This window comes from Urocitellus parryii, chromosome 9 (genome assembly GCF_045843805.1).
Source record: "Urocitellus parryii isolate mUroPar1 chromosome 9, mUroPar1.hap1, whole genome shotgun sequence".
In the NCBI taxonomy this organism is placed as follows: Eukaryota; Metazoa; Chordata; class Mammalia; order Rodentia; family Sciuridae; genus Urocitellus; species Urocitellus parryii.
The window spans coordinates 30301353-30314294 of NC_135539.1; the positions used below are offsets into that span (position 1 = coordinate 30301353).

The 12942-nt window shown below is 37.1% G+C and overlaps 1 pseudogene; it reads right to left on the reverse strand.

The window, feature by feature from the left end:
* Positions 1 to 989: 989 nt before the first annotated feature.
* LOC144256960 (cytochrome P450 3A9-like) overlaps positions 990 to 12942 on the reverse strand; it is a 29364-nt pseudogene continuing 17411 nt past the window's right edge.

The following is a 12942-nucleotide window of genomic DNA, read 5'->3' on the forward strand; positions in this document are numbered from 1 at the left end:
TATCATTCATCAATTGAGGAATATAGAGTCTATCTTCATTTTGAGTTTTTTTCACAAAATAAATTTTTGTTATCTGATGTTCTGGTTCCCAGGCTCTGAGGACAACAATGCACAAATCCTTAGGGAAGTTCAGGCTCCACTTATTGGCCCATCTCTGCACACAGCCTTCAGTACAGTCATGCTTTACAAACATGAAAACTACTTTTAGTATCATGTATCTTGAACTCCTCCTACTCCTTCTCTAACGTGTCATGATGGGATAGTAAAATTATTAATTTATGTGGAAAATTATTTCATGAATATCTCTTATACGAGGCCTGAGACAAAATGAGATTGACTTATCACTTTATTGATAAAATTGTAAATAAAGGACTGGAGTTGTGGCTTAGTGGTAGAGCATTTCCCTAGCATGTGAGGCACTGGGTTCTATTCTCAGCACCACATATAAATACATAAGGTCCATAAACTAAACAAAAAGTGATTTTAAGAAAATTGTAAATTAAAAAAAGTTTCAAAAATTTAAAATAGATTCCTACACATTAAGGCAAACTTTTAGAGAACTGTATAAAGTTAATTTTGTGCCTGCTGAAACTTAACAAAGAACCCTGAGGAGGTTTTATTCACTTCAATGTCATAAGCAGTCTTCAACTTCCAAAGGGTCTGTTCACTTATTCCAGTTGAACTCAATCTGTAGAATGATGGAAGTGGTCTTAATTCCTTAAGACCATTATGCTTTGCTTTGCTCTTTGGGAATCTCCTCTTGGCTTCTAAGCCCAGTGGAAATGGGGGAACTTCTGAGCCCTTCAGTGTTTTGACTAAATCCTCATGCCATTTCCAGAATCACTCCACAGGGCTGGGGAGATCTCCAACAGAGTACTCTTTTGCTCTCAGTAAGAAGCAAATTATTGTTTAGATTGAGAAGACCAGCCTGGAGAAGACAGAGCTTGCAGAAAGTATCTGCCCCATTCCTGGTGTGTCAGAGAACCCGTTTATATCAGCCAATTGGCCCTGAAACCATCTCTACCCTCCTCTCTCATGTAGATGGCACACTGAGAAGGAAAAGTTGCATATTAAACCCACAAGTCCTGGAAGTGAACCACTATCAATAGGGAGGTTGTGTAAGTTCCAGTGAGGAGAGCTTCACTCAAACATCATAATCCTGAGGTAACCACACCTTATGACTGTGCACAGGGTGTCTCCAGGAGACTTAAAGCTGAATTTACTCTGTGCTCAAGTTCACAGTCCACACATACACATGTCACACTAATCTGCATTGAGCCCATATGTTTTTTATACTTGGGTCTTCATAAAGCCATAGACTTAGAGCCCCCACAGTGAAGAACTCTAAAATCTCAAAGATGATGCAAAAGAGACTCATTGGACTATAGATCTAAGAATTAAGTGATGAATGAGCATATGTTTTTCTGTGACTAGGTCCCTCTGTTTGGAAAACATCTTCAAGTAAAACATTTACATGAAAATCTACTGACCTGTGTTTCCTTACAAGGTTGAAAGGAGAAGTTCTGCATTAATCTGACAAGAGCAAGTTTCATGTTCATGAGAGCAAACCTCATGCCAATGCAATTTCGGGGGCCATTTCCAAAGGGCATGTACACATAAGGATCGATGCTGTCCTGGTTCTTCTTACTGAACCTGTTTCCACAATAGATGACAAGTCAACAAAACATTAAAACCACAACAGTTAATTGTTTTACAATGTCCCTTAGACACTCCCAAGCAATGGTGTAAAGGATGCCTTTCTGGGCTGATTTTTATTGAAATCCAGCTGTGGTTTTGCTATGAGAATTATTAAGCTATGGAATTTTTCCACCTACCCTCCTCCCTTAACCTATAGGATCTTTCAGTCATTTTGAGATGAGATTAATGCTGTTTAAAGGAATCATGGTAAAATTGAGATAGTAAAGGAAACAACACAAACAAAAAATATAAGACATATAAAACATAAACACATAAAATGAAATGATATAGCAGTTATGTCAGTTTTGGCACATTCCATAAAATTTGAAAGCACACACACACACACACACACACACATACACACACACACACACACACACACACACACATGCATACACACAAACACAGTCATGGTGCCATATCTGAGGAGGATTAGTTTCAGCATCAGGCCACGACAAAATCTTGGGTGATGATGTCTCTTATAAAAATAATGAGGAAATATTTGTATACCCTAAGCACATACTGAAATATATTTTAAATCATCTCTGGATTGCATATAATAACTAATAAAATGTACATACTCTATAAACACTTATTGTATTAGACAGTTTATAGGGAAACAAGAAAAATGTTTATATTTAGTTGAAATCATAGATGCAAAACCTGTACATACAGAGTGTCATCAAGTGATAATGGAGAATTTACCATTTATTGTTAAACATTTGTTCAAAATAAAATAAATATCATACAATCTAGTTTTGCAAAAAGTCTATATTTATACAGAAATATGTTTCTGAGAACATAATCACATTATTAACTTGTGATTATTTAAAGAATTTGAGATACTGGATGGATATAGCATCCTTTTTATTCCTTGTCACAAATTTATAGCATTTTGCAAGAAAATGTCATGTTTGTAACATGAAAACAGCTTAAAATAAAAAGACATACATGAAAATGATTGCACAGTTACCTGTATGTCACCTATGCTAATAGATACAATGATATGCTTGAATCAGCCTAGCCCAGTTTGTTCCCTTTCCCGGGGTCCCTGTACCTTTCAGGGCGGAACTCCTCAGGCTCTGGCTAATACTTTGGGTCTTGATGAAGAACAAAGATTGGTATCATCACCAGTGTCCCCTTACTAATAAATACTCCATTGATTTCAATATCTTTCTTACAGATTCTGTCAATTCTGACACCAATTGGGTACAACCTGAGAGTTTCATTTACTACCATGTCCAGGTACTCCATCTGCATCAGGGTATCATAGATAACAGGTGCCTGAAGGGAAAAAATGCAATTTTGGGGAATTAAGGTTTGAAACTAACTTTAAACTCAGTCCATGCTGTATTATTAAAGTGTTAGAAGATCCCAAAATATACTCAGAATGGTGAAGGAGAGTAGTGCTTACAATTGACTAAGCATTGTAATAACAATCATGCCCATTTGACAACCATGTCCATGGCCCATTGAGAAGTGCAGAGCAGTTATGTACATAAGAGACCTTTGGGACAATCCCAAATTCAGTGTGTAATATTCTCAGCAGCATCATGTACTACTTTTTCTCATGTGAGGAAAAGTGACTAATAGCACCAAAAAGAGAATATGACAATTACACTCAGGCAAAATATGTGAAAGACACTGTCACCTTTCACTAGAAAACTCATGTATGTATTTCAAATAAATAGAACATAGAAAAAAGGAAATAACCATTCTACATCAGGTTTAGTTGAATAATCCTGCTTTGGTTTTATATATATATATATAATAGAGATAACACTACATCATGTAAAAATGTGGGAGAAACTGGTAACTTCCACCCTAATATCATCAAAAGAAGGCTAAGTTTGGATGGCACCATGTCACACAATTTCAGTTCCAGAGAACATTCTAAGGAGGACAAGAAGCCACTCTCAGCCCCACCCTCTCTTGCTGGACCATTCTCCTTGTTGTTCTTCATGGCTTCATTGTGAGCTCTGAAGAAGAGGCTTTGTGCCCACTTCTCTGCCAAACCAGGCATGCCAGCCCCAGAGACCAGGTGTCTTCATATCCAATAGACTCTGTTTAGGAAGAGGTGTGAGGACAGCAGGCACAACATGTAGCTAATGCCTGTGTGTCACTGGAGAGGACACAAGGTAGAAGTAAAGAGTTTGGCTCAGGAGACAGAAAACCTGACTCATCCCGTGACTTCTTCTCTCTAATACATGACTAGAGTGTGAATATGTGTGGGGCAGAGCAGAGTTGGCCTGCCCACCAAGCCCAGGATCACTCAGCAGACAGCAGGGCAGGAGCTCATGCCACAGCTCAGCAGAGACAATGATCTGGACACTTGAGTGACACATGCTTACACTTCCTAGGTATCATCATGGTAACTGGTAATGGGTACAATTGAAATTTCATTCTTTTCAAAATTCCTTGTAGTTTTGTGAATAACATTTTCCCCAAAATGCTGTTTTCTTCTTCATTTGTTTCTTCAGAGCCTTTCCAAATAGAGCTGGTAAAAAGAATCAGTGACTATATTTTGGGTAAAGCCTCCTAGGAAGTGATGAGGAGGCAGTCTTGTTGAGGCTCTGCATCTCTCCTCCCTCTCCAGGTACCATCTTCTCACCTTATTGGGCAAAGCCGCATCAATCTCCTGCTGCAGTTTGGTCTGGGCATCAGGATGGTTGGCCAGTTCATACAAAATGAAGGAATGAGCACTGCTAGTGGTCTCATAGCCAGCAAAAATGAAGATAATTGATTGGGCCACAAGCTCCAGATCAGACAGGGCTAATGGAAGAAGAAACACAATTTAGGTAAATCCAGAGAATCACAACATCAGGGTATAGGGCTGGGGATGTGGCTCAAGTGGTAGCGCGCTTGCCTGGCATGCATGCGGCCCGGGTTCAATCCTCAGCACCACATACAAACAAAGGTGTTGTGTCTGCCAAAAAACTGAAAAATAAATATTAAAAAATTTTCTCTCTCTCTCTCTCTTTAAAAAAAAACATCAGGGTATAGATGAAGAGAAATCCCATTAAAACCCACAGATCACCAGGCAGGACCATGGAAAAGCAGTTCAGGGTCATTCTCAGAGTGGTTTTCAGTCTAGTGTCTATCTGAAAGGGAGACAATGGAAAACTTTTTTTTTAATCCAGTTTTCTGAGGTCTACACCACACTTGGACTTGGCTACTAACTGTGCCATTCTCAGCACCACCAAAGATAGGTAATTTCAAGAGATACCATTTCTATCTAAGATACACAGTATGATCAATATGTCCCTTAGATTATCATGAATCTACTTTGTATAAGTACAAAAGTGGATGATATTCTTGTGGAGGACAATTTTAATTATTCTAGGTAACATATAGCCTGAAATACTAATTTGATTGTTTCTAATACTAAGGTTTCAGTGTGTGGGAAATTGAAAAATCTTTAATCTAAGCATGTTGGAGGAAATGTACGGAAATATTGGGCAGTAAAAGGACTGTTGCTACTGAAAGCCTGGTTCATAGACAAGCAGCATCAATAGCATTTGGGAAATTATTAGAAACACAGAATCTCAAACCCATCCTAAAACTACCAAGTCAAAATATGAACTTACATTTTATGAACTTCCATAAAATGTGATGATTCTATTCTATTGAAAACTGTCAATAGAGCTGCAGTGGGCATCACATGTGGCGAAAAAGTGGGTCAGTTTTAGTAAAACACAACACTTATTCAGGCACGACTGAATTTCACCTTCCTTAGTACATTCTCTCTTTCTGCTCTACATCATGCACACCAAACAGATCTTCTCATAGAAGCTTACCTCTATGTTGATTTTTCTCTTGACAGAAGCTAAACACAATCATGAAATTAACTCATGTATCTTGGAATGCATCAGGACATTTAGATACCTGGGGCCCTGAAATTACATGGTCCCTATGCCAAACATGCAATTCAAGATAAAAACAGAATACACAAAACAAGTGTTTGAAAGGTATACAGAGTTCAGATTTACTGATTATTTTTTCTATGATGTTTTTCTATGATGATGTCATGAGAGCATCTAATTATGAAATCTTTTATCCCAGTGAGTTTGAACCCCATGAAGTAGTACTATAAAGTCAATGTTTGGGCCAGGTGCTGTGGCACACACCTGTAATCCCAGTGGGAGGCTGAGGCAAGATATTCACGAGTCCTCAGCAACAACAAGGTGCTATATAACTCAATGAGACTCTGTCTCTAAATAAAATACAAAGTAGGGCTGAAGATGTGGCTCAGTGGTTGAGTACCCCTGAGTTCAATCCCTGGTACCCCACTCCCCAACGCAAAAAAAAAAAAAATTCAAGGTTTGAAGTTGGATGTTTGCATTTGTAGCTACCAACCATATGTGAATGTTTAAATTTTAATTAATTAAAGTCAATACACTTCAGTTCCTCAGTGGCACTAGCCACATGTCAAATGGTCAGTAGGCACATGTGTTTGATGGTTATTATATTGAAACAGTTAAAATATAGACTGTTTCCATCATCACAGAGAGCTGAATAGAACTAGGTAGATACATATAGGATAGATGAATGGATGGATGGATGGATGGATGGATGGATGGATATACACATGTGAACACAAAAATATGTACACTGGAGGGGCTGGAGTTATGGCTCAGTGGTAGAGTGCTCACCTCGCATGTGCAAGGCCCTGGGTTTGATTCTCAGCATCACATAAAAATAAATAAATAAAAAGAACATAATGTGTCCGTCTAAAACCCAAAAATGAATATTAAAAAAATTATGTACACTGGGGCTAGATTTGTGGCTCAGTGGTAAAGCACTCACCTAGCACACGTGAGGCACTGGGTTTGATCCTCAGCACCACATAAAAATAAAATAAAATATTGTGTACACCTACTACTAAAAAATAAAGATATTTAAAAAAATATGTACACTGGCAGGCTGTAGTAAGCCCAGCCCTCATCTCTAGAATTAATTGTTCAACATTCAGTAATTTTTTCATATGATTGTCAAGACAATGGGTACCAAAAATTAGAAGTGAAATGGGATCCATTGAAAAATCACCGATTCCAAAGCTGTCAGGAGAAACAGAGCAGAAACCTGGAATATCTTAAATCATAAAGCAAGAAAATACTTGGAAAATAAATGAAAAGGGCACAGAATATTCTGTATGTTCCTATAATGTAAATACATGTCAGAGAATGTACAAGACCAAGAGCAAACTCTAAGGAAATTTGTGGACTTTGAATGATAGAAGTGTGTCAATACAGGTTCCTGAACTGTGACAAATATAACTCTCTTGTGGTGGATATTAAGAGTGAAGCAGTGTATTCAAGACTACATGGAGAACCTCTATGTTTTCAGTTCAATATTGTTATGGATGTATAATTTCTCAGAATAAACAGAGGCTACTTTTTAAACAATCACAAGGAAAGGTGACAGAATAATAGAGAACTCAAGAGCCTACATGAAAGGGATTCCAGTGGACAAATAAGGGAGAAATTGAGCATCAAATAAAAATATTAAGAAAATAAGTTGAATAAAAATACCATGTGAGTGAAAGAAATACTATTTATATCAGCTTCAACATTGAATATGGCTCTAGGTGTCTTTCCAGAAAGTTCCTCAGGCTACTGTACATAATATCCAAGCATGGCCTTTCTGCAACTTGGTAGAAATGCTCTTCTTCCTGGGAAACCTGCTGAACATTTCAAGAACAACTCTTCCCACTGAGTTTCCCCATCAGTAGACAAGGTAGCAACCTTGGTTACCTTTATGAGACTCCACATCTTTGGAATTCTGAGAATTTATCATAAGCTGAAGAAAATCCACCCAATGCTAGAAACAGAGTGATTTCAAAGATAGAAGGTTAAGTATGAAGTCAGAAATAAATTAAGAGTGCAGAACTTATCTACCCTTCTGGGACTATGACTTCTTTAAGTACAGAAGTCCAGCTGGAGTTTCCTAAGCCATCAGTGAAGAAAAGTATCCATCTACAAACTTTGGAGATTAGGACGTTTCCCTGAGTGAAAACTGGCTGTGGTGTCCAACAGCTACTGGTCTTTGCTCTCCCTGCTTGTGAGCTCTGTGGATTCTGAACACAGCCTCCTGGCCAGAGAGTGGTTGGCTTTGTCTCCTGTTACATTTGTTTTCTCAGGGAGAAGTCCTTGACTGCAATATTTTGTTTTACTGCCTTAATTCTTCACCAAAGATGCCACAGATTAATCTCCTGCCATTTATAGAGCTTATCATTAGATTTTGGGCAAGCTTCTTGAAAGATCCCACCATGCTTGAAGCTATGAACTTGTACTGACACCTGGAGGGTCCATCCTGGCTCCCTGGCCTGCACACATCCTTGTGCTGGCCTTCATACACGAAACAAACCTTCACCTAAAGAACCCATGCCTGCTCCATTAGGGGCCAGACAGTACCTGCTACGCTGAGGATGCCTTCTGTGGAGAATTTGTAAAGTGAGAGGTTTGGAAATGCAATGATTCTTTGTCAATATAAAATCTGATAAAATTAAAGCACCAGGAAAAAAATATTATGTTGAAATTTTATCTATTGAAGAGAAGGGATAAAATAAAATTTTTTTCCTCTAATTAAAAAATCATTTCAACTGATATATAAAAACATTAAGCTATACACATATTAACAAGGTACCTGATTACTTTGATATATATGCTGTTTGATGTTTATGTCAGTTTAGACACATCTTTAATTGCATTTATCATTTTCTGATAATGGATATTTCCAAAATCTATTTGGCTCAATTAATAGGAACAATTTTAAAATAGTGCAGCAATAAACATGGGAATACATATCTCTCTTTGACATACTGATTTCACTTTTTGTGGCTAGATAACCAGTAGTGAGATTGCTGGATCATATGATGGGCCTGTATTTGATTTCTGAGGGCCCTCCAGACAATTTTCCATAAAGGCTGTTCTAATTTACATTCCACTCAACAATGTACAAGGACTCATTTTTAGAGTATTTGGGACTTTTTCTATCAGCAGTATTTTTGCCTTGACAAACTGAATTCCATGCCCATCATTTAATTGTAAATGTTTTCTCTTTGGTTCACTATTTTTCCAATATTTAAAATATATGATTTTATTTATTTTAATCTTTTTATTAGTTCTTTTTAGTTATGTATGAGAGTAGAGTCCATTTTGATGTTATTATAAAAGCTTGGAATACATCTTACTCTAAGTTCCCTCTCTGATTCATTCTTGTAACTCAATTACCAGATGCTAAATTCTTTATTCTCCCCAAATGAAAACCATCTACTATTCTCAACTAAGAGTTCTTCATCTACCTTTTAAAAATATGCAAAGAAGTATGGAAGTCAAACACCCACAGGCAAATAAGTTATCAAAAATTAACCTCCTCTGTAACCACCACCGGATTTTACCTGTTGTTTCTCTTGAAGGCGACTTTCTTTCATTCTGTTTATAGCTTTCTTTAAAACATTTGTGACATCCTTTGGAAATAGAGATATTCATTGCCTCATAAATCAGAGTAAGGAATGGAAAGATTGCTGAAGGGGAAAGAAAAAACAAAGGACACTTCAGTGAAAAATGTAAAATTTACCTGGAGCAATTACATCTTTTCTACCAATCAGAAAAGTGGAAGTCATAAGGGTTCCTAAAGAGGAACTGTTCCTGTTAGGACCACTGATTGGGCTCCAGGCCCCTGGCTGAGCAAGAGGAGGTCATATATAGGGCCAGCATCATAGCAGTGATATCAGTGGCCCCTTGTGCCTGTGTGGAGTGACCAAAGGAGCAAGATGAAAACCCTGACCCCTTTCCTCTTCATGTACTTGAATAGAGTGTCTTTGGATAATACTAGGATTTAGTCTGGGACTGTGGTTAATCATGCTCTTCAAGAAAGAGCAGTCAGGATGGGATAAAGAGAATCCACCAGAGGAGGAATCCAGAAGACATTATTAGAAAGAAAATTGGGAAACTCAATGTATGGGAAAATTGATCAATATTCACCTAAATAAACAGTGGATGAAAAAAGAAATATAAAGTGATATAGATAAAGTACGGAGTGGAAAAAAGAAGGAATAATATATTAAACTTATGGACAGAAGAAAAAGCCATTATTGTGTAGCAGAAAATTGTTATGTATTAAATAAAAACAAAGATCGCAAATGAACAAACTTCACACAATAAATCATGAAAAAAAAGAGAACAAATTAAACGTAAAGAAAACAGAAGGAAGAAAATATTAAGGACCAAAGTGAAAGCTAATCAAAGAGAAAATAATGTCAATAGAAGAAATGAATAAAAACAAAAGCAATTATTTGAAAAATATCAGCAATGTTGCCACAGTAATAGCTAGACTGAGCCAGAAGTAAAGACTACAGTTACTAGTATTCAAAATGAAAAATAGGAAATACTGACATTATAAACATAGAAAGAAGTATAAAGATATTTTAACAATCAGATTATCACAACAACTATACAAATTACATAACTTAAATGAAATGGACAAATTCCTAGAAAAACACAAACAACAGAATCTGACAGAAAAAATAATAGACGATATACATAGACATACAACACATGATGAGATTAAAATAGAAATTAAGAACTTTTATACAAAGAGCAGCTCAGGTCCAGATGTTCCATGGACAATTCCACCAAATATTCAAAGAACTAATACCAATTCTTTACTTCTTCACAAAATTTCATAGAAATATCTAGTATTTTCTAATATAGAATACAGTGAACACTTGTAAAAGATCCTAAAATGCCCATGTTAACCTAATCATAAGACTTAACACAAAGATAACACAGGACAACTACACACTGACATATCTTATAATTATGGATGCAAAATCTCAACTAGTATTAGCAAATTAAAACCAGTATCATATAAAAAGAATTATATACAACAAAAAAATCAGACTTGGAGGTCAGAAAAAATGGTGTATCAGCAGAACTCACAATAACCCAGCAGTCCCTGGAGACTGAATTAAAACAACAGTTCTGTGGGGAGATGGGAAGACTGTGGGGAAATGATAGCAAGCAACCCAGAAAACTAGCAATCAGGCAAAATCCAAAAATATCAACTTTTAGAATACAAAGAGAATTAATTCATGGGATAGATGGCAGCAGTTCTGGGTGTGCATTGGTTCCATGGGGGAGAGGAAGCTCCTCCCCAATGGGCCCAAATTACTCCCACCCAGTTTAAGATGAATGGTGCTGCTGTCCAACAAAATCATCATCTGAGAAGAAAATAAGCTCATCAGAGCTAGCTCAACAGAGAGACCAGGCACTCTCCAGCAGAGAGTAAAAGTGGGGAAGTGGCATCAGCTAAAGACATTCTCTGTTAGTACTTCCTGGGAGGGAGACTAGGAATCCCTGCCATTTACCCTTGCTTTTCATGTTTCACTCATTTTTCACTTTTTGCTCCTTTTTGTATTGTTTCTGGTATATTTTCTTTTTGAATACCAAGAAAAATGGCCACCTAATCCTTATCTTTTACTGTATTGGCGGGTGTCCAGATCATGCATCAATCTGGACACAGGAGTGGGACTACAACACAGAAAAGGAGAAGCTTTGTGGGGAAAGCTGCAGCTGTCTGACAGTCTGCAGAGTAAAATGTAAAGGGCACTTTGATTTGAAATTGGCAGTCTGACCATGGCTGCAGGAGATGGAAATAGGACAGATCAGGGTCAGGTTGAAAACCCTGGGCCTGTGATAGCATCCCACAGCACCTGTGCCACCTCCCCAAGCTCCAGAGGGTCTGAGGGATGGAGGGAAACATTTCACACACACAACCCAGCACAGGGACTCAGGCTTTCTGAAGGAGGGGTGTGAGACACCCACATCCTGTGCTGATTCTCTTTGTTTTCTAGAAGTTGACCAACAACCCTACCACACTCACATTCCTACCCCAGTCATAAGAACAAAGCCATTTTTAAACTGAAGTCTGCTCTGAATCATACAATACTCCCACAGCAGATGCTGCCAGGCAGAGGGGTCAGAGCTCAGCACACAGACTCCTCCATCAAGTTTGGCCAGCTTGGGCCAGAGCTGAAAAAAGACAAACAGCATGACATTGGTGTCACATAAAACCCTTTATAACTGGGAGATTCTAAAATCAAAACCCCACAAACCAATGTCTGCAAATTTAAAGCTTCAACAGGAATAAAACTGAAGCTCTATGAGTGGTCTTGCATTCACTATTGGAGATAAACTCCCAGTGTCTTCTCATTATGTATTTTTAGAATTCATATAATTTTATTTATTTTTTGAATGAAATGGATCCCATGTCAATTCTGCTTCTCTTTCACCTCCACTCCATTCTCCTGTGCTTCATTGTTTTTTCTCTCCTCCCTCTCCCAATTTTTCTTTATTTTTCTTTTTATTTTCTTTATGCTTTATCCTTCTAATACAGTTTGCCATACTATATTGCTAATGCTTAAGCTTTTCCACCTACTCTATGCTACTCCTCACTTACTTTTCTCTTTGGTTAATAGAGTTGCAGAGCTCATTACTAATAAATGCTATAGTATATGTTGATACATGATTTGCTATTAAGTTATTACTGTTACTGACACTGATTTTCTGAAAGTGGTACTTGTTCTTGAGCCCAAGACTGATTACATTGATTAGATGTGTTAAAGTTAAGATATATCTTCATATCGGGGCTTAAAATGATGAAATAAATATTCATTAAACTTCCCCACATACATGAGCAAAAGGAATCCATCTCAACATATACACAAATACAGAACCTCAGCAAACAGGCTGTCATCCTGTCTCCAAAAGCTTATTATCCTCCAATAGTAAATTCACAGATATTGCAGTTGATGAAATCCCAAGCAAATAATTTTAAAAGTTGATTGTTAACATTATCAATAAACTAAGACATGATCTAAGGAATGAACTCTGGGTGAGAACACAGGATGTGAAAGATATTCTGAAAAGACCAAACAAATTTGAGAAATAAAAATCTCAATAAATCAAATAAAAATTTAGCTGAATTCTTGCAAATATATTAGGTCACCTGGAAGATAAAACTTCACACTTGAAACATATAAACCTCAGTCAGCATTAAGGGAAACAAGAGGAAACCATGATCAGAATATCCATGAGCTCTGGGGTGACATAAAGGGGGCACATAATTCACCACAGTGAATTTCATCTTTTTTTTTATTTTTTTTATTTTATTTTTTTTATTGTTGGTCATTCAAAACATTACATAGTTCTTAATACATCATATTTCACAGTTTGATTCAAG